The sequence below is a fragment of the Taudactylus pleione genome, unplaced genomic scaffold, assembly GCF_031769625.1.
Source record: "Taudactylus pleione unplaced genomic scaffold, aTauple2 ptg000556l, whole genome shotgun sequence".
NCBI lineage: Eukaryota > Metazoa > Chordata > Amphibia > Anura > Myobatrachidae > Taudactylus > Taudactylus pleione.
Window position 1 is genome coordinate 1,169,889 of NW_028284958.1, and position 22,578 is coordinate 1,192,466.

Here is a 22,578-nt window from a genome sequence, read left to right on the forward strand (position 1 = left end):
TCTCCAATGCCGGTGGTAACTTCGGTGCTCAGTGTTAGAGGGACACGTGTCCTGTCTTAGATGCAGTGGCTCGCTCCTGACCCGCTCTAGTCTTCAGTCCCCTTTTTGGCTTGCTGGCCAAAATGGGAAAATGCTGATGGTGTGTTTGGGTGAAAAGGCTCCAACGCGTTTCGTCCACATGACGGACTTTATCAAGGAAGCCGAACTGCCAGTAATTGCTCCCATTAGTACTCTGGGGTTTACGATGATTGGCTGATAGGTGCTGTCACACCAATGTTGATTAATTACCTCATTAGGGTTCTACACTTTATTAGTAAGAAACATTAAAATACTTTAAAAACACCTTGTGCAAGCCATACACGCTGCTTGCTGTTTAACACATTAAATGCTGTAAAATCATATTAAAATGATAACTAAATAAATGAACAGATAAACAAATAAATAAAATAAATAAAATAAAATAAATAAATAAAATAAGAAAGAGTAAAATGATAAATTAAATAAAATAAAGCAAAATAAAATAATGGTTTGCAGAAGTTATTAAATTAATGAACTATGAGTATGGTCTCAGTATGAATTAGGGATGTGCAGGCTCGGTTCTACTCGGTTCCGTTCGGTTCTTTTTACCGGATCTTATTGGGTTTCAGCTGTCACGAGTTTTGGATAGCCAATAAGATTCGGTAAAAAGAACCGAACGGAACCGAGTAGAACCGAGCCTGCACATCCCTAGTATGAATATTATTTATCCGTCAAAAATTAACTCAGTTCAAAATCTATATTAAGGCCCCCTGGGTACAGGTTTAAGGTTTAAGTTTTTAAGCTCATAGATCCAATGGGTTTCTTTTTAGACATGCGATGTAGATAGTTCCCTCCTCTCCAGTCTTGATCCACTCTTTGTATTGCCATGAATTTTAATCCATTTGGGTCATTGTTATGTTTCACGTGGAAGTGGTCTGAGACACTATGTGTTCTTAGTCCTCTTCTGATGCTGTTAATGTGTTCACAAATTCTTGTCTTCAATTTTCTTTTTGTGCATCCCACATATTGTAATCCACATTCGCATTGTAATAAATAGATAACTCCTATGGTATTGTATGTTAAGTGTTGTTTCACCGTATATTCTTTGTTGGTGACCTGTGACTGCAAATTCATAACTCCTTTGGTTGATACTGTTTCCATTGTGCTGCATCCTTTACAATGGTTACAGTAATAAAATCCTCTGTTACTTTTGTTGCCACTTGGTCATGGCAGTGGAATATAGCTAGAGATTAATGATGTTTTCAGGGTGTTCTCTCTTCTGTAGATCATTGCTGGTTTTAATGGGATGGTCTCTGTTAAAAGTGGGTCTGTCTTGAGGCTATGCCAATGTTTTGTCAGAATATTTTCCAATAATTTTGTATTACTGTTATATTTCGTGATGAAGGCTATCTGTGGTGTGTTTTTTTTCTTCAGGTTTCTTGTATTTAATGAGGTCATTTCTGTTCTTTTTGTACGTTGCTTTTAGACTGCTTTCCAATAGTTCTTTATTATAGCTTCTATCTTCAAATCTCTCCCTCAGTTTATTGCTCTGTGTTGTGAAATCCGAATCTTTTGAACAATTCCTTCTTAGTCGTTGAAATTGTCCCCCAGGTATATTCCTAATACATTGAGGATGGTGATTACTTGATGCCAGTAAATAATTATGGCAATCCACTTCTTTTATATATGTTCTCATTTCAATCCTATTGTTTTCTATATAAATTTTAAGATCTAAAAAGTTTATGGTGTGTTTACTGTATGATGATGTAAACTCCAAGTTAAAATTATTCGAGTTGATGTATATCAAGAACTTTTCCAAGTCTTCTTGACTTCTGTCCCAAATCAATAACACATCATTTATATACCTTGTCCACATATGTATATTTGCTCCATAGGGATTGTTCTCCCAGATGTAATCATCTTCCCATTTTGACACAAACAGATTTGCATAACTCGGTGTGAATCGACTGCCCATTGCAGTCTCGGTCTGTTGTTTATAGTACTTGCCCTCGTACCAGAAATAGTTATGTTCTAAAATGTATTCTATGCAGCTCATGATGAAATTAGCTTGACTATTTGGAATGTCCGATTGATTGCATAGATAATGGTAAGTGTGGGCGCATCCATCTGCATGTCTAATACATGTAGAAAGTGATTTGACATCACAGGTGACAAGTATAAATGAATCCTTCCACTCGACATTGGCTAGTCTTTGTAGCGTTGCTATGGTGTCCTTTATATAATTCTTTGGTATGGCTACAATTGGTTGTAAATATCAGTCCACATATCCCGAAATATTGGATGTAATAGATCCTATGCCTGATACTATTGGGCGCCCTGGGGGGTTTCTTTTGTCTTTATGAATCGGGATTTGATAGAAGACTGGTAGTCTGGGTACTGTTGTGTTGAGGTAGGCATACTCATTTCTGGTTAGTATGTTTAAATGTAGACCTTCATCTAAAAGTTCTGTAAATTCTTTTGTGTACCTTTCTGTTGGATCTGCTTCAAGTTTTTGATATGTTTCAGTGTCCATAAAAAGTCTAGCTGCTTTGAGTTTATAATCTGCAGTATTCATAATGACCAGGCCACCACCTTTATCCGCTGGTTTGATTATGATATCTTTATTGGTTCTTAGTTCCTCCAGAGCCTCTTTCTCTTTTTTTGTTAAATTCATTTTAATTTTAGGTTTATCTGGTAACATGTCAATATCTTTCTCAACCAGTTTTTGGAATATTTCCAGACCTGCTCCTTTCACATGATAGGAGGTGAAATGACTTTACGGCTTAAAATGTGTGTGATTAAATTCTTTATCTGTACTATTCTGAACTAGTACTTCATTTCTTAGGGCTGGTTCCTTTGCGAAGTATTTTTTCAAACAGACCTTGCGTATAAATGTATGCAGGTCTATGTACATTTCAAATTTGTTAGGTTTCGATTGGGGTGCAAATTTTAAGCCTTTACTTAATAGGCTCAATTCTCCTTCAGTAAGTGTGGTAGAGCTTAAATTGAATATGCCTTCCCTCAGAATAGAATTGGTGTTTGAGTTCGCTTTTTTGTTCAGGTGTTTTCCTCCCCTCTTACCTCTTTTGTGGGTAGATTTTTTTTCCTTGATTTGTGGTGTCAACGGATGTGGATCCTCTATTTCGTCTAGAAATTCTAAAAAATCCTCATCAGATTCAAGTTTTGTTCTCTTTTTTGATGCCGTTGATTCTTGCTTTTCTTCTTTGTTTTTTCTGTGAGTCTCTGTCTTAGTTGGTAAGAAAGTAGCAAATTCTCTTTTTGTGCTTCTTTTTTCCCGATGTTGAAGGATTTTTTGGCTGTATTAATATTATATGTTCTATCAGGAATTTGAATTGAACTGGTAGCATTGCCGTAGCTAAAGTTCCTTGAATTATAAGGTTGATAATATCGGTGTGGCTGCACTTTGATTGGAGTTTGTAGCAGATGATTTCTCTGTTTATATTTCTTGGGTCTGTCCCTCAATTGGGGTTTATATGTATTGTAGGGAACTTTTGGGATGTTTTCAGCCTATTTGGTCTGATTCTGTCCTTTCTTTACTCCACGTTTTTCTTCTAAATCCCTTACAAATTTTCTCCTTTTCCTCTCTTTAATGTCACATTCTAACTCGTCAATTCTCTTATTGGTGAGACTGAAAAGTTGTTTGTAGTCTTCCATGTTTTTCCGAGGGTGGAACTCATCTTCCAACATTTTAATATTCTCCTGTATGGTTTTCAATGACTGTTCTCTGTCTCTGATGATAATTTCTATCAGAGCCTTTGAACAGTTTGTAAGTATATTGTTCCAATTATCCATAAACCTATCGTTTTTCGGAATAAAGGTGGGTTTTTTAAAGATTGTTAACCCCCTTGGAACCAGATTCCACTCAAGATATCTTTTCAGGGTTGTTATTTCCCACCATTGTTTCATTTCTGTTATACATAATTTTTCAAATTGTAAAAATTTGTCACAGAAGCTTTTTTTGACTTCTATTTGGATATAATTTTCTTGTAAATCTATATTAAAAAATTCCTCTAAGTTTATACTCCTTTATTTTTGTGTGATGTCTGACATGACAGAGGGTGCAGCTGAATTAATCATGTACAGCTGGTATACACTAAAGAACCCCAGTGTACTAATGGGAGCAATTACTGGCAGTTTGGCTTCCTTGATAAAGCCCGTCACATGGACAAAACGTGTTGGAGCCTTTTCACCACAAACACACCATCGCCATTTTCCCATTTTGGCCAGCAAGCCAAAAAGAGGACTGAAGACTAGAGCGGGTCAGGAGCGAGCCGGAGCAAGCGGCTATCACCGCATCTAAGACGGGACACAGTGCATGTGTCCCTCTAACACTGAGCGCCAAAGTTACCACCGGCATTGGAGAATTGTGCAGGCAACAAACTCTGTGTCTCAGGGAAAGGTAGGGACAGTTACCCGCAGCACTGCAGTACAGCAGCGGGCACCCATTTAACCCCTGAAAGAGCATCAACACTGTCACTCTGATTCATTTTTATCTATATTTATATTTATTTTTATTATTTTTCTTTATATTATATTATTTTTATTTAATTTAATTTTCTTTTCAGTTTCCCCAATTTTGTTTGAATGGTTTTGCAGATTTATTTGATCCACAGTAACGGAAGATAGAGTCATATTTTACATTCTTTACAATAGATTTCACAATCACACACACATATATATATACCGTATATATTTTGAGCCAGCGCTTCTTATACCTTTTAAACTGTTCTTTCCTATTGCAAAATAGAAAATATAGAAGCAGCTATAGGATTCCAGGTGCGCTATTTTTATTACTTTCTGAAACCACAATTAAATACTTTGTAGATCTTGTTTTGCCAATAATCCACCTTTTGAAAATATTAATTCTATGTGTAGGTTTTGATGAAAAAATATGAATTTGTAATGAAAGTGCATTTTTGTTTCTAAATTTTTGCTGTCTCGATTTTAACTTACTTTGTGTAGGAAGAAAATGGGAGCCCAACAAGCGCTACCATTTTATAAACTCAACAAACTAACATTATTGGGTCTATTCACGATGTTAATTATCGGAGTCTGAACAGACCCCGATAATTAACATTCTAACTCACTCCGAAAGGATCCCTCCTCGCAACCTGGGACTCCTTCCCACAGGGAAGGAGCGGTTTGAGAGTCCGGAGCAGGAGCACTCCCCATCTGAAGATGGTGAATGCTCCCGCACGCAGGCTCCGACAATAAAGTATTTTTGGAGCTTGATGAAATCTGTCCCCATACTAGTGTATGGGGACAGCGGGCCATACGTGAGAATAAGGTAAGCAGGATATATCTGTAATATCTCCTGCTTTACCTTCTTGATGAATGGCCTGAATACTTAATTTCTCCAATTAAAATTTTCACCTGCTTTTGTAGAAATTAAGTGATGATGAATAGGCCCCTAAATGAGGCACCATTTTTTTGATCTGCCATAAGTTAGGGAAGATATGAGCTTTAGATTTCCCCATCTTTGGAAAATTTATTTTTTTGTACTCTTTCAGTTATTGTCTGGGGGTCACCAGACAATAACTACTAAAAGAGACACAGGTCCAAATGCAATAGGGTCTGTGTTTTGAAAATGTCCGAGTATAGCGATATGCTCACACATTTTTAGAACTCACCCAATATAATAGGATGCGAGAACATGCAAATTTGCATGTTGCTCGCATTACTGCAACTTGTAATGGCAAAACTTGCATCCAGATGTTTTGTCATTGTGAAGATACAACTCGTCCAGTGTAACAGAGGGGGTGATTCAGCTTTGGATGGAATTGCAAAGCTGTCGCAAGCATTGCTCATTGTGGGGATCCCCATGGCGCTGGAGTGTGGGCGTCCCCATATTGCCCAGGGTCTGCTGACCACTGAACCAACAATCCGCTTTCTGGAGCAAGGCACCTGACTATCCAACCAATCCGGAACCAGCAGGAGCTATAAAGGGACTTTCAGAAATGCTGGCCAATTGCCAGTGCAACATCTTTCACAGTCAGCCCTGTGACCAGACCCTCTGCGCTCCTGTGGGTTCTTCATCTCTACCATTGGGAAAGCAAGTGTCTACCTTGTATCCAGTAATTTCAGTTCCAGCCTTGTTCAGAGCAATTCCGATTTCAGCCCGGTTCAGGGGAATACCATTTCCAGCATGGTTCAGAGCAATTCTGGTTCCAGCAAGGTTCACAGCAATTCCAGTTGCAGCCTGTTTCAGTGCAATTCCGGTTCCACAAACCCCAGAGTGGTAGTGCAGAGCCAACTGCGTGTTATCCCGCTCATCACATCAGCATCTGACAGGAGTCAGCGCCAGGCTCCAAACTTTGCATGATCAGCTGGCTGTCCTATTTACACCACTTCACGGGGGGCCAAAGCCACAGCTTGTGGTAGCAAGCCCATACAGAGTTTGCTGCAAATCTGCCTGCTCACAATGTCAGCGCCAGATTGGTGTAAGCATTGGGCTCTGAGTAACATCTGATAAGCCTGCCGTCTTTTCTATACATCATCTCACGGGGTGCTAAAGTTGAAACATGATATAAAGGAATAGGACGTTCAGTACCACTATAAGAGTACCAGCCTTTAATGTCTGTTCTACCAATTGGGTAAGATACATTGAATGGCAAATATTGTGTGTGGCTGTCTTTTCTCTACAAGCTCCGATTTATGAACCCTATACTACAAATTTAACCCATTTGGTGGCTTCCAGGCCTATAGATTGACAAACTTTTTGGAAGCATCTCATATAAAGGATTAATATCTAAGGTAATATCTAAGGTCATTTTGGTTGTTTTTTTATATTATATAATTTTTTATGATTATATCCAAGTATACGTGTATTTTTGTAATTATCTCATTCACATATGCGCATATGTTCTTCTGTCAGACATACCCCTTTTACACCAAAGTCCCAGGTGTGACTGGGATTTGGAACAGGTTTCAACCAAAGACAGACCCCTTTTCCACTGTGACGCCAACCCAGGTTATGCCTAGGACGGCACCATTCACAGTGGTCCCAGGTCTGCAGTGAGCCGGGTCTTCCCGCATCACAGTGGATGCTTTAAGATGATGTAATCTCCAAGCGCCACTGAAGCCGGCCAATCAGCTAGCATGCCGCATGACCTAGGTCATCGGTCATGCCGTTTACAGCATGACATGGGAACGACCCGTCCCCAACCCTGCAAGCTAGTCGTGTCTGATCCCCGGGTCACTGGACCTGGGTTGATCCGCTTACACTGACAAAAATCCTGGGTTGATGCGCATTCATGTGCAAAAACCGGATATTTTAATGTCATTGAAAAAAGGGTATCACAGGGGTGTCAAAATTATTTTATGTTGGGAGCAACATAAAATTGTTCCTGCACTTTCCCCCATCTCCCCTCCCTTCCACTTCCCTCCCCTCCACCATTCCCCTCCCTCTTACCTGAGCAGCGGCTGCGGACTGTCACGGGCTGTGCTTTACAGCAATAGGCTGCACGGCCTCTGCACCGCACGGAGGTGCAGGTGTAATGTGGAGTGTTTTAACTTAAAGACCACACATTACACCTCCTCCTCCATGCAGTGCAGGGGCCGTACAGCCTATTGCTATAAAGCACAGCCCCTGACCGTTCACGGCCACCGCTCCTTTGAAATGTTTGGGGGGATGAGCTACCCCCTTGCCTCCCCCGTTCTGATTCAGTTACAGTATATTTGATGTTTAATGTGTATTGTCTTTAACATAGTAGTTGCACATTGCTTTTTAAATTTACCAATTTATATCTGATTTTTGCGCTCACTCTTTTTGCTATGCATGCTCTACATGACTGCTGTCTAGGCTGCATGGCTTCTGTCATCCATGACATCACTAGATCTGCTGGAGCATAGGAAAACACCTGGGAGGTCAGTCATTGGTAGAGTCACAGACCAGATAAGAGGCAGGAGCTGCCTGCAGTAAGGGGGAAAGGTATCAGCACCATAGAGCAAGGAGGAGGTAGTATGTAGTCTTTGGGGACTCCACAATATTCAGGAGTCTCACAGACGTTCTGGGGGAGTATGTGAGTGTGTCTTAAAGGCAAATGTAAAAATATACTCCTTTTCATTTTGAATGTAGTACAGTTAGGTAATGAAGACCGAGGCCATGTAATTGGTGCAATCTGTCACTGGAGTGCAAGAAGCATTTAATGGGAGAAATAGAATTCAGTAGCAGTACTATATATGTCAAAAACTGCTTACTAAATTGCAGAAAGCATTGCCAGCACACATAAGAAAGACAGAAAGGAAAATGATCTCTCTATTTTCCTTACTTTGTCTTTTTTATTATGGGTAGATTTATGGCTTTACAATAGTAACGTTATATCACAGCTCACAAAGCTTCACATTTTACAGGGTATGGTCTGTGAGAGTGAATAAAAGAATAGACTGTGTGAAGATCTAACACTGGAGTCAATAGGAATGATACTATGCTGTATATCAGAGTTAGGCTGCTGTGGAACTATAAGTGTCAGCAAGATGGTAGTTCCTCAACAGCTGTATTACTATATACTGTACTGCCCAAGCTTGCAGTTGATAAATGCTTGTGAGTAGGTCAATCTCTCTTGTTGGCCTGAAAAGGCTGATTGCTATTATTATAGGGTGAAGATGACATTTTCAATTATAACAAAATGCAGGATGCGGTTATAGAGAGGCCCCATAGAATATAAATACCTGGTGCTATCCGTTCCGCAATGTTTGTTATGTCGTTGCTTTCAATGCAAGGTTACATACATTTTATTTATACTGACTTCACAAAATAAATGGAAAAAAACATGCCTGCAGGAAAACTCAATAATCAACATGTAAAAAATTTACATGCATGCCACATAAACATACACCATCTCACTTCATTCCATATAGATGTGCAGGTATGACAGCACAACAGGCTTGCCTACCTTCCCGATTTGGCCAGGAGCCTCCCGAATATTGGGTGCCGCTCCCGGCCCCTGGAAAGGGAGGCAAGCCACCCAACCCCACCCCCCAGGGTAAACTAGAAACCCCCACAGCGGGGGCTCACCACCGTTCCCAAAAATGAGAGTGTGTTGTCCCCATTTTCCAGCAGGGATGAGGCCAGAGTCTGCATCGGTGGACGCAGATTTCTTGGCTTCGCAAGTGACCAGGCACTGGCCAGACTGAGGTAAGCTTCAGCTTACGCTGCCTTGCCAAAAGAGCAACAGGTTGCAATGGTTGCGATGGTAATCCAAGACAGTGTCTACGGATGCTGCACTCAGATTCCCGATTATCCGGCGCCGTCCACCATTGCAACCAATGATCGCCATGGTTATCCCAGACTGCGACCTCGGTCACAGTGCTGGGATTGCAAATGCAGCAGGGTTTGTCAGACACCTCCTGCTGCATTTGCATATTAGCAAGGACGGAATTGCAAAGCTGCTTGTGTGCGGCTTTGCAATTCCATCCTGTGTTGAATCACCCCTCAGATCGCAAATGCAGCAAGGAAGTATCTACAATTACATTTTGTTTGACAGTATTGCCCAACCTGTGCAGCTGTGCAATTCTGTCCATCTCTGAATCAGGCCCTAAGTCCCCTGCCAATCTCTCTATGGGTAACTCTCCCTCGGCAACACTCTCAGGGCCTGATTCAGAGATGTATGCTAACCTGGTGGTTAGCGCACATCTCCGAAGCTAAGTGGTCTGCGCTTACGCAGGACCCATTCTGCGCATATGCAGAACAGGTTCTGCGATACTGCATGAAATTCCCCCAAGTCTCTGCCCAATTGACAGACATAAGCATTTGGGGGATAGTATGGGTGCTGGAATGGCCTGCATTCTCGCAAATGGGGGCGAGTCATCCCAGTATTCTGAGAGTCCTGAGACCAAGGTTTGCATCCATGGACACAGACTTCCTGGCTGTTTACAGTGTGTACTATTTAGCACCTACACAACTGCATTTCTATTAGATATATAACAAATATACAGTGTATATGAACTGAATCAATTTTCAATCAGGATGTGGGACTAAATGGCTGCCCTCACTGTGTGTTAGCAACAGATACTCTGCAGATGTCAGGCTTTAGGTGGTTGGTTTACACAGGATTGGACACAAGTGGGCTTCAGTGAGCCTGCTTCCATATACAACCTAAGTGTCTCTGTGTGGACACTGCATATCTTCTGACAAACTCCATGCTCAATTAGTGAACCTTCTCTAGATCAAAGATGTCTTTTAGGAACTGAAGAACTTGATCCTACATTGATCCTCCCTCATATATTTTCTTCAGAATCAAAAAATTAAAATACATTTACAAACTAATCAATCCTTTGTTCCTTTCCCTGCCTTCAACTACTCCATAAACATACTCCATCTCCTTCGGGTCTCTGATCTAGTTTTTTTTATTAATGAAAACATTCTTGGTTTCTCTATAGGGTTGTATAGTTTATTAAACTGCCATACTGTCTGCCACTGCAGTGCCACTTTCCTAGACATGCCATGTTGGAAGCTGAACTGCCACATGTATGTGACGCCCACTGCTGTTGCTTAGCTCAATCAGCCAGATAGCATCGGTGCAACCTTTTGGCCTAAACTGGATGAAACCAACATTGTGAGCTGTGAGGTGGTCAAAACTGACTGGAAATAAATGTTATTGAGATTAATAATACTGTAGAAACAAAAACAGGCCCAAATTATATGATTTCAGCTGTTTTTATGATTTTTAGAAAAAGATACAGATCCAAAACCAAAAGGCGGTTTTGCAAAACCAAATCCAGATCCAAAACATGAATTAGCTACAGATCCAAAACCAAAGCCAGCAAAAATGGCCTGGTGCACATCTCTACTTATTAGGTGCTTTTCCCACTGACAACACCACTGTGCTGCAGCAAAATGTCTTTTGTTTTCTTTTTCCTTTATCTCATCTTCCACCTACTGTGATGGATGCTTCCTTGGTTCTAGCATTTCTGTTTTGTCACTAATTTCTCCAGCTTACACTTCTAACTTTCTGGCCACAACCTCCTGTTCTTTAACCACTTAACTGAAGTGGTCGTATGGGATGCGAATGCAGCCAGTTGTGCTTCAGCTAAGAAGGTGCGAATACAATGCCTCGCTGTGTTTTTGAAAAGGAAATTTGTTCTACACATGTGCAGAACGGATCTCCTCTGACTCCCTGGATTCTCTTGCGGACCCGGCAATTTCTGACCGGTTTGCAGGAAAAATCGTCAGTTAAGTGGTTAACCCAAACTTCTTTTCTCACCCAAAACCATGTGCATGCAGTGACATCTAACTCCAGATGTGTTTTTATTTCTACTGAAACTGCTCCTATCTCGTGTAACTGCCTTTCTGTACTAAGCTTGCTCAGAAATTGAGTGCCCACAAGTATAGTTGATGCATTTAGGTCATGACTTCACTTACGACTGAAGGTGGAACTGGGTTGTGATATGGTGCTCTTATGTAGGCTCGTGTATGCAAAGTGGCTCATGTGCTACACATTCAGATGTGGTCACAATTCAAGATGCATGCTATACATTTATTCCCTTGCTGCTTCTATTGTGCAATGTATGCCCGATTTACTTCCTGCTCTGCATCTGCTCCAAATTCTTTGGTTAGCCAAACCTCTGCCATGACATGCCAAACAGATACATGTAGCTGAGTTAAACTGGATAAGTCTTGCTCCGGAACTTCTTTCTGTGCCAGTTTTTCCCTTCCCATTGTATGCATGCCTCTTACATCTTTAGTTGGTCTTTCTCTAATGGAACATTCTCATCTTCAGCTAAACAGACACACATCTCACCAATCCTGAAGAAACCATCTCTTGCCTCATCCTATCTGTCAAACTACTAGTCTACTGACCTGAGGCACCCAATCTCAGATAAACACCACTCACTTCACACAACTGACACAATCTCACGCTGGACCACACTTGCTCCTCAGCTGTGCTCTCTTTCCACTAGATTGTAAGATCATTATTTCACAGGTCCATTTTTTTCATCTACACTCTTTGTCCCTGTTTTATGAATGCTCTATTGTATCCACTATTGAGCACTGTTGAGCCTAACAAATCAATGTCAATAATAACAGTGGCCTAATTATTGGTTATCAGGTCCGTTCAAAGCTACTTTAGATACTGGAGTGGCAAGTGATCTGTGGCAAGATCATATGAAATGGAAAATATATTCCAAAAGTGCAAAGTTTTAAGCCATCAGAGATAAGCAAAACTAGGCAAAAAGTTATTATTTATTCTGGTGCAAATTAAGATTTAGTTTACATTTAGAATTGGTAAATTGTGAGGGCTACTTGTCTACTTTCCTAGAATGTCTTAGAGACTCCTGCAGAGTACAGCTTTCTACCTCTCTTTAGGGTAGATGTATGAACTGCCGAAGCGGCATCAGCGTATGTTATGTGCGCTGATACCGCTTCTCCCCCATGTATGATTGGCGGGCTGGGCAGTAAATGACAGGGGCGCTAAGCGCCCCTGTCATTATTGCAGCTGCCATCTACAAGATAGCAGCGCGATAACCTGGGCAATGTATGAACAGTCAGCTCAACTGACTCTTCTGCCCATTGCAGCTATCGACAGCTGTAGTTTGGCAATGCCCTATCCCCAGAGCAGGGGCAGCGCTGTCCCTGCTGCAGTGGCTGCCGGCTCCAGGGCTGCACATGGGATTTTGCAATACTTGCGAGATCCCGTGCATGCCTAGTGGAGCCGGCCGGGAGTGAGACACAGTACATCAGCATTAGGCTGATGCGCTGTGTGCTCTAGCAGGGATTGCCAGAGGGGCGAATGTTCACATCTCATCGTTAGTACATCCTGTTTTGCCTTGGTAAAGAGGTGAAGCAGGAAGCGTTATAGCGGCACGATAAGTGCCGCTATAATACATCTTCTCCTGTATCTCCTGTAGCTACTTAAGTGAGACTGTTGTGTTTCACTAGCTGTCACTCACTGCTCCTATGCCAGCCTCTTATGACTAAGGTTGCCTCGACCTGCCTCCTGACTGCTGTCCCCAAAGATAGGAAAGGAAGGCTAGCAATGTAGTTTCTGGCTCACCTCCGTGCTGTTTCATAGGAAGAGGGCTTTGGATGGTCCTGCCTGTTGCCCGTCTCCTAACTGCTTACTAGCACTGCGGGGAATGCTTTTAAGGGCTGGCTTAGTTCTCCAGTCCACCCTGGCTTCGTCTCCAGCAGCTGCCATCCCACCCTCAGCTCCAGCCGCTCTGGCCCGCTGTCACCAAAGGTCTCTCCCAGCCTGTCAGCTGTGGTGACAAGCACGATTCTCCGGTGAGTACTGACGTAGCTCCTGCCCATTAGAGTGCTCCCTCAGGACTGCTCAACTGTCATCTGGGCAGCTCCTTTTATAACCTCCCTCCGTGTCCTGTACACGCGCCGGCTCTGCTCACACCGGGGTCGCGTGCTGTACTGCTGTACCACAAACACTCTATTAGCTAATTGTTTATTAAAAAAATAGCATTTTGAATAAATCTGCATCTGAGTAACATGTATATGTTTTATGTGTATATTTTTATGCTGTTTTTAAGCAAAATTCACTTAATTAAATTGATAATTCGCATCAGCTGAGAATGAAGTGGTTCATTTAAGAGGGTATATAAACCCAGCTAAGACACACAATGAGTCACCTTTGATAAAGCTGCACTAGGACAGCAGTGAAACGCATCAGAATTTATGTCTATATTCTATCAAGAACCACTGTACCCTTGTGGAAATGTTTGAACCAAGACTGGACTATTCACTGTTTGCAGCTGAGACCTTATTGGACATGGACTTATGCTCATTTACTGGTGGATAGGGCTCCACTAAAAAGACATTGCATATTGGTGAGGAATCACACCCCCTTTTCCTTGGATTACTGCTACCATTATCAATACAGGACTTTATCCTCCAGTGGTGACTTTACGGTAAATACCTAATATGTAGTTATTGGATACTAATTAAAATTAATATTGAATTCTCCCCTAAATGCAGCTAGTCCATCTACCAATATCAACTGGTCCACTTTATACATAAACTATAACAACATAATTGGACTGCGCTATTCTGGCTGGTAATAGATATATGATGTGTCAATACTTGTAGCTTAGTAGCACATGTCTGAATGACCAAAAAAACAAGGCTTCTCTTAAAAATATACAATTATAATATAACACAATATGATACACATAACCTACTAACATGACATACATTGTTAAAAATATGAAAAAATTGATAAATTGTATCCAAGTAATAAATTGTTGGTCGATGAATACTAATAACTATGTAATGTATTACCGCTATGATGCACATCAAAGATATCCAATATCCACAATTCTTTAATTATGCTTGGTGGATGTGTTGCTGCACTTCAAACTTGTGCAGCAATTGTGATATACAGCCCGTATACATAGGCAAGTTCTCTTACCCATCGGCAAAGTGGTGAGCCCAAATATATACAAGTAATTGTAGTAGCTGTAACTCGCCTGGTTAGGAAGCTTTGAAGCTCTACAGCAATCTGATGAAAATAACACTGTACTATAAGTCCAATCCGTATTTGGGGAGACCAGGGTACAGATAATGCAGCGGCTGCCGGCTAGCACCCGGTCAATCCCTCCGTGGCTGCTTGTTCTCCGGCACTATCATGGGACTTGCTCAATTGCCGGATGTTCGAGTAATAGTAAAGTGGTTGAGACGAGTTGAATGTCTTTCTTTTCCTAGCAATATTAACCCTCTCGTCAATGCGTATCACCTGTCTGAATAAGGATAAAAAATTTATCTTTTTTTAAAATTATTACTATTATCCTTTATATATATATATATATATATATATATATATATATATATATATATATATATATATACAGTCAGGTCCATAAATATTGGGACATTGACAGAATTTTCATATTTTGGCCTCTATTCACCACCACAATGGCTTTGAAATGAAACAAACAAGATGTGATTTAACTACAGACTTTCAGATTTAATTTGAGGGTAATTACATCCAAATCAGGTGAACGGTGTAGGAATTACAACGGTTTCTATATGTGCCTACCACTTTTTAAGGGGCCAAAAGTAATGGGACAAACTAAACAATCCTAAATCTAAACTTTCACTTTTTAATACTTTGTTGCAAATCCTTTGCAGGCAATTTCAGCCTGAAGTCTGGAACACATATACATCACCAGACGCTGGGTTTCATCCCTGGTGATGCTCTGCCAGGCCTCTACTGCAAATGTCTTCAGTTCCTGCTTGTTCTTGGGGCATTTTCCCTTCAGTTTTGTCTTCATCAAGTGAAATGCATGCTCAATCGGATTCAGGTCAGGGGATTGACTTTGCCATTGCATAACATTCCACTTTTTAGCCTTAAAAAACTTTTGGTTGCTTTTGCAGTATGCTTTGGGTCATTGTCCATCTGCACTGTGAAGCGCCGTCCAATGAGTTCTGAAGCATTTGACTGAATATGAGCATATAATATTGCCCGAAACACTTCAGAATTCATTCTGCTGCTTCTGTCAGCAGTCACATCATCAATAAATACAAGGGAACCAGTTCCATTGGCAGCCATACATGCCCACGCCATGACACTACCACCACCATGCTTCAATGATGAGGTGATATGTTTAGGATCATGAGCAGTTCCTTTCCTTCTCCATTACTCTTCTCTTCCCATCACTCTGGTACAAGTTGATCTTTGTCTCATCTGTCCATAGGATGTTGTTCCAGAACTGTAATGGCTTTTTTAGATGTTGTTTGGCAAACTCTAATCTGGTCTTCCTGTTTTTGTGGCTCACCAATGGTTTGCATCTTGTGGTGAACCCTCTATATTCACTCTTGTGAAGTCTTCTCTTGATTGTTGACTTTGACACATATACATCTACCTCCTGGAGAGTGTTCTTGATTTGGCCAACTGTTGTCAAGGGGTTTTTCTTCACCAGGGAAATAATTATTTTGTCATCCACCACAGTTGTTTTCCGTGGTCTTCCGGGTCTTTTGGTGTTGCTGAGCTCTCCAGTGCATTCTTTCTTTTTAAGAATGTTCCAAACAGTTGATTTGGCCACACCTAATGTTTTTGCTATCTCTCTGATGGGTTTGTTTTGATGTTTCAGCCTAATGATGGCTTGCTTCACTGATAGTGACAGCTCTTTGGATCTCATATTGAGAGTTGACAGCAACTGATTCCAAATGCAAATGTCACACCTAGAATCAACTCCAGACCTTTTACCTGCTTAATTGATAATGAAATAATGAGGGAATAGCCCACACCTGTCCATGAATTAGCTTTTGAGTTGATAGTCCCATTACTTTTGGCCCCTTAAAAAGTGGGAGGCACATATTGAAACTGTTGTAATTCCTACACCATTCACCCGATTTGGATGTAATTACTCTCAAATTAAATCTGAAAGTCTGCAATTAAAGCACATCTTGTTTGTTTCATTTCAAAACCATTGTGGTGGTGAATAGAGGCCAAAATCTGAAAATTCTGTCAATGTCCCAATATTTATGGACCTGACTGTATATTTATATATTTTTTTTTCATTATTTATTGTTTTATTTAATTTTACTTATTCTAGAGCATAACATATCGAGATAAGAATGGAATTTATGTGTTGTGCAGACAGGAAAAATAGAAGAGAAACATACTGTATATCTCTTCATTTACAAATGAAATAATAGTGGATACTATGTTAGAGACATCCCCAAAGTTGACTAAATTATTTCACCAGTTGGAAGATCTCCTGATGGAGGAGATGCGAAACTGATGGGATGGAATCTCATTACAACACTATATAGATAAGAATTTTATTCTGAGAGGTCTAAGATTGTTTAAAAATTTGTCCATTAATGCCAATCCAGACCTACCTAGAAAGTGAAATGCTACACTCGATTCATGTTCCATATCTCTGATGAGATTACTGATAGAATATAGGGAAAACAAAGTGACAGGGATCACAGAAAAAATTGATAGACTGAAAGAAGAACTTATTCAGTTAAAAGCTAAAGCAGAATTTAAAGAAAAAGACTCCACCACAAATGAAAACGTAGTGAATTTTGAGAAGGAATTACTAAATAAATTCATAAATTTTCAAGAGATCCTAATGATTATGAAAATGATAAAGTAAAGACCTAGAAAAAGATCAAAACGTACTAGCCAGAACCTGCAAAAAAAATCCACCTGTGATTGAATATAAATCGAAAACTGCCCCAAGATATATAAATATCCAGGGAAGAGGTAGATTGAAATCTAGTAATAAATAATCTAGTCCTATTCTTACCACTAGACCTAGGCTTAGAAGTAGTTCACCCCCCTCTACATCTAAGGAATTTTTATCCAGGGAAGACAGACTGAAAAACTATCATCACAGAAACCCATTTGGTCCCCTCAAAACAATTACCCCAAAAAGATGAAGAGACTTATAGGAATAAGAGGAAAAAGTAAAATAAAAAAGAAGATTATAAATAATTCAGAGGGGATATTTAACCTATCAGAAAGAAAACTAACAGTTATAGAACTGAGGGTATTAAACAAAGGATTGAATCATGCCCCCAGTAAAGAACCCAATATTTTTTAATAATTTTTAGATTTAAATAAATATGTGAGGACACTGTGCAAATTGCGCTATTTTGTGAACAAAAAATTAAGGGCCTGATTCAGAGCTGAACGCTCTGACCAGAGCGCTCGCTCTGAATCAGGGCTCTCCTACCTGTTTTAGGAGCGTCCTCATGGACACTTGCATAGCTGTGGGTTACCACCCACAGCTTATGCGAGCGTCCATGATGATGGTCGCGATGGTCAAGACCATCGCGACCATCGGGCTTGCAACGGAGACCCTGCGGTAGGTCTCGCTGCCGAAAGCCCTGGAGTCAGAGCCAAAATCACTCCCACTGACATGTCAGTGGGGCCGGCTTCAGACGGTAGGCCTTCCCATGGGAACGCCTCCGTCTGGCTGCCACGCCCCCGGCACGTTCACCAAAGGGGGCATGCTGTCAATCACCATCGACAGCACGCCCCTTTTGGTGCGAGACCCGGAGTCACAGCTTGGCTGTCGCAGTCCGGGTCTCGCGCATGTGCATGACGGAGCTCCCTCCATCGTGCGCATGCGCAGTGGGGCAACATCGACCCGTTTGTGAGCATCCTTTGCTCGCGAATGGGTCTGAATGACCCCCTAAGTCACAACAAGAGGATGTATGTCCAATTGTATTGGACAGAGAGGACTTGGATAGTTTATTAATATTGGAAAACTTACAAGATAAGCCAGAATCCACTACAGGTGATCTTTGTTTAATTTTTTTATATGGATACCAGTAGACCCCTTAAAAAACAACCCAACTTTAAGAATAGATCCAATTTCTTCCATTTGGAACACAAAAGTGCAGCAATAACAGTTTTTTTATAATAAAACATTAGAGTCTTCAAATGTCTCTGTAAATCAGGTGAGAATGAAGAAAACATAAAAAGCAATCTTACTAAGTGGGAATGCAGAGCCTTGAAATGTCTGAGGGAGGACACTTTGATAGTAATTAAACCGGTGGACAAGGGGGGTGGGATTGTTGTCCAGAATAGAAATGATTATATTACAGAAGCACATAGACAACTGCTTGGTGAAGGTTTCTATGTAGTTCTGGATGGCAATCCCACCCCCAAGTTCCAATCACAGTTAAAACATTTGTTAGATGATGCACTTAAAAAAGGGAGTTTAAATAAAGACGAAGCACAATTTTTATTTTCACAACACCCAATCACCCCTATTTTTTATCACATTCCCAAAATTCACAAGACACTTTGTGCACCACCAAGGAGACCTATGATTTCGGGTATCGGTTTACTCACCTCCAATTTGTCTTTTTTGTTGACACACATTTGCAAGCTCACGTCATCAATCTTAAATCTCATATTAAAGTTACACCTATATTCTTCAGAAACTGGGTTCGATTGGACCTCAGGGTGTGGGTTTCTCATCCTGGATGTCCAGGCTTTATATACCCATATTCCCCATGAAAAAGGTGTGAAAGCAATTAAATATTTCTTGGAGCAAGATGCAACACTTTCGGAGGGACTTGATTTTGGATTCAATTTTGTTTATTTTAACACACAATTATTTTTTGTTTGAATCCACTTATTATTTGCAAGCACAGGGGACGGCCATGGGACCAGGTTTGTGCCTAGTTATGCAAATCTCTATATGGGCTGCTTTGAAGAAGACTATATCTGGAGCGGCCCATATAGAGGTAACCTGTTCATCTATGGCCAGTATATAGATGATTTGTTTATTATTTGTAAAGGGGTTTTTGATTTGGCATGTCAATTTGTGATTATTGAAACACTAACACTTTTAATTTGAAATTCACATACAATTTTAGTTTTGAAAAAATAGATTACCTTGACATGTCCTTCCTCATAGAGAAAAATAATATGGTGATTGCCTCAAATTATAAGAAACCTGTTGGTACAGGTAATTATTTACACTATCGAAGTGGACATTATCGTTGTTGGTTGTCGGTGTGGTCTGTCACTGTGCAAGCAGATGTCAGTCGCTTCACTTGCGACGGATCCTGTGGACATATCACTCTTGCCCTATGAGATTGGTATGATATTGGAGGTACGGTATCCACCATGTTGCTAAGCAGATATGTACCTTCTGGAGTAGTCCAGTCAGCATACTGATGTTTTTTTCCACACTTTGTACACCTATCCTTGCTCATAAGTTGTATAGAAGAGGCAAACATCATTTAAATATCTATCACACTACAGGTGGGCTAGTATGGATAGGTCAAATTATGTATCTAGATTTCACATTAGTAGTCACCCATTTTTAGGTTTAGTTTTTATTTGTGGCCCATTTATAGGAGGCGATTCTATCATATGCTTCATCATCAAGCCCCAAGAGACGTAGAAATGAGAAGATGGATCATTTTGGGAAGCTAAGCCTGTATAAGCGCGGTTAGTATAGAGATGGGAGACCTCAAGAGTATCATTCGTATAAATAGTAGTGATCACTGGCTAGTGGGTGTCCTTATTATATTGTTTTATATTTTTCTGTAATAGTAGAGATATACACACATAAATTTATATATATATACTGTATATACATATATATATATAAATATATATATACACTCTCTTTTTCAATTAGTATTATATATTATGTCAAATGAAAATAATCAATGTTTGTGGTTTACCCTATATCTGCTCTATTTTTACTTACAGTATACAGTATGTGAATATTTGTTGGATTGTTTGAATAGGAGCATAGCTATACATAATATATGAATGAAGGTGCAAATTAAATTGTAAGACTATTAATAGATTTAAAGTTTTTATGGGGTACACACCATGGAATTATTATAGGTAATTAGATTGTCTGTACTATATTATGTTTAATACTAGCTTTTTGTGTTAAATCCTTAATGCAATATGCTGAAAGTAGACATTAACCAAATTAAGAAAAGGTATAATGGGCATAGTGGTTAGGTTGAGAATATTATCTTTATGCATTACTCTTTTCTAAATTTAATATTTGTATAGATATAATGATTAATATTTTTTAGCAAGGATTCTCTGAGTTTATAATATTGGATATTATTTCTTAATGTATGAAAGTTGTGCACACGTTTATTTTTATACATGTATGTTAGATAATGTACAAATATACGTGAACGGCAACCTTATGTGTTTATATATTTACTGACCTGCTTTTTAAACAACTAATGGATGACAGCTAAATACTCATGTTCCCAAGCAGTTATTTATGATCAGATCACACAGCTGAAATAAATGACTGAGCTGCTAAATTGATCCTGGTGTGAGAAATTAAGCAATTAAACTCTTGGTTTATAAGGACACTTAAGCTGGCCACACACTAGATCAACTTACAACCAACCAGCCAACTAGTTGATTGGTTGGAATGAAAATCTGGTAAGGTATGAAAGCAAATGTCAATCAGCAATTTGCTCCCAAATGCTGAAAAATGGACAAAAACTGTTGTTTGAACAAATTGTTTAGATCAAACATTTAACAAACTTGTCTGACGGCCATTTTCATCTGTTTTCTGGCATTTAGGAGCAAATTGCTGATCATCACTTACTTCCATACGTTACCAGATTTTCATTCCAACCAGCCAACTAGTTGGATGGTTGGATGAAAGTTGGTCTAGTATGTGGCCAGCTTTAGAACCAACAACCATTGTCTTGAAAAAGCTCCCAACGTGGAGCAAAACACGTCGACGAGAGGGTAATACCGCTAGGAAAAGAAAGACATTCAACTCATCTCAACCCGTTACTACTACTCGAACATCCGGCAATCGAGCAAGTCCCATGATCGGAGACCAAGCAGCCACGGAGGGATTGACCGGGTGCTAGCAGACAGCTGCTGCATTATCTGCACCTTGGTCTCCCCGAATACGGATTGGACTTATCTAGCAGTGCAGTGTTATTTTCATCTGATTGCTGTAGAGCTCCGGAGCTTCCTAACCAGGTGAGTTACAGCTACTATCTATTTGGGCTCACCACTTTGCCGACAGGTAAGAGAACTTGCCTATGTATACGGGCTGAATATCGCAATTGCTGCACAAGTTTGAAGTGAATCAACACATCCACCAAGCATAATTAAAGAATTGTGGATCTTGGATATCTTTGATGTGCCTCCTAGCGGTAATACATTACACAGTTATTAGTATTCATCGACCAGTGATTTATTACTTGGATACAATTTATCACTTTTTGCATATTTTTAAACAATGTATGTCATGTTAGTATGTTATGTGTATCTTATTGTGTTATAATAAAATTATATATTTTTAAGAGAAGCCTTGTTTTTTGTGGTCATTCAGACTGGTGCTACTAAATTAGTATTAATCATAAGTATTGACACATCATATATCTATTACCAACCAGAATTGTGCAGTCTAATAATATTGTTATAGTTTAAATACCTACAATGTGGATTATGCCCCCACGTGCAAGAAGTCCTTATATCTGAACTGATCAACCATAGTGTAGTCCAGTTATCTGAATAGGAACAAGCATTGTTATATACATTGGTTCTTGTATTATAAAGCTGATGTGATAACTGATTTTAATTGTTTAAGCTGTTTTATATATTGTAATTAAATACTAATGCATTATTACTATGAGGTAATTTTGTGCATCTAATTTTTATCAAACATTTGTTAGAAGCGCTGCTATATTTTATGTTATACAGTTCTTTTGTGTGTGTAGGTGACTTCTCCTACTGTTTAGTAACTGCTTTAGAACAACACCCCTAATCAGCGCCCGAATATTACCGTATTGGTTATTTGCTACTGTTCCACAAAGACAGTTGGCAATTAACTCCAGTTCAGGCAGGGCTCCCCCATAATGTCCAGTGGGAGAGTCCTTGCCTCACACTCCCCTTTTAGAAGCAGTTCAGACCAAGTGGGGAATACCATAACACTCCATGATAATGGGGTACAGTCTTTGGCATGATGTAAAACCAATACATAACAACCAAGTCACAGTACAGCATATATTAAATTATCTCATTTAAAACATATACAATAAAGTAAAGATAGAAATATCTCCCAGCAATGCAGGGGTATATTAACAGAAATAATACTAATAAAAGGGGA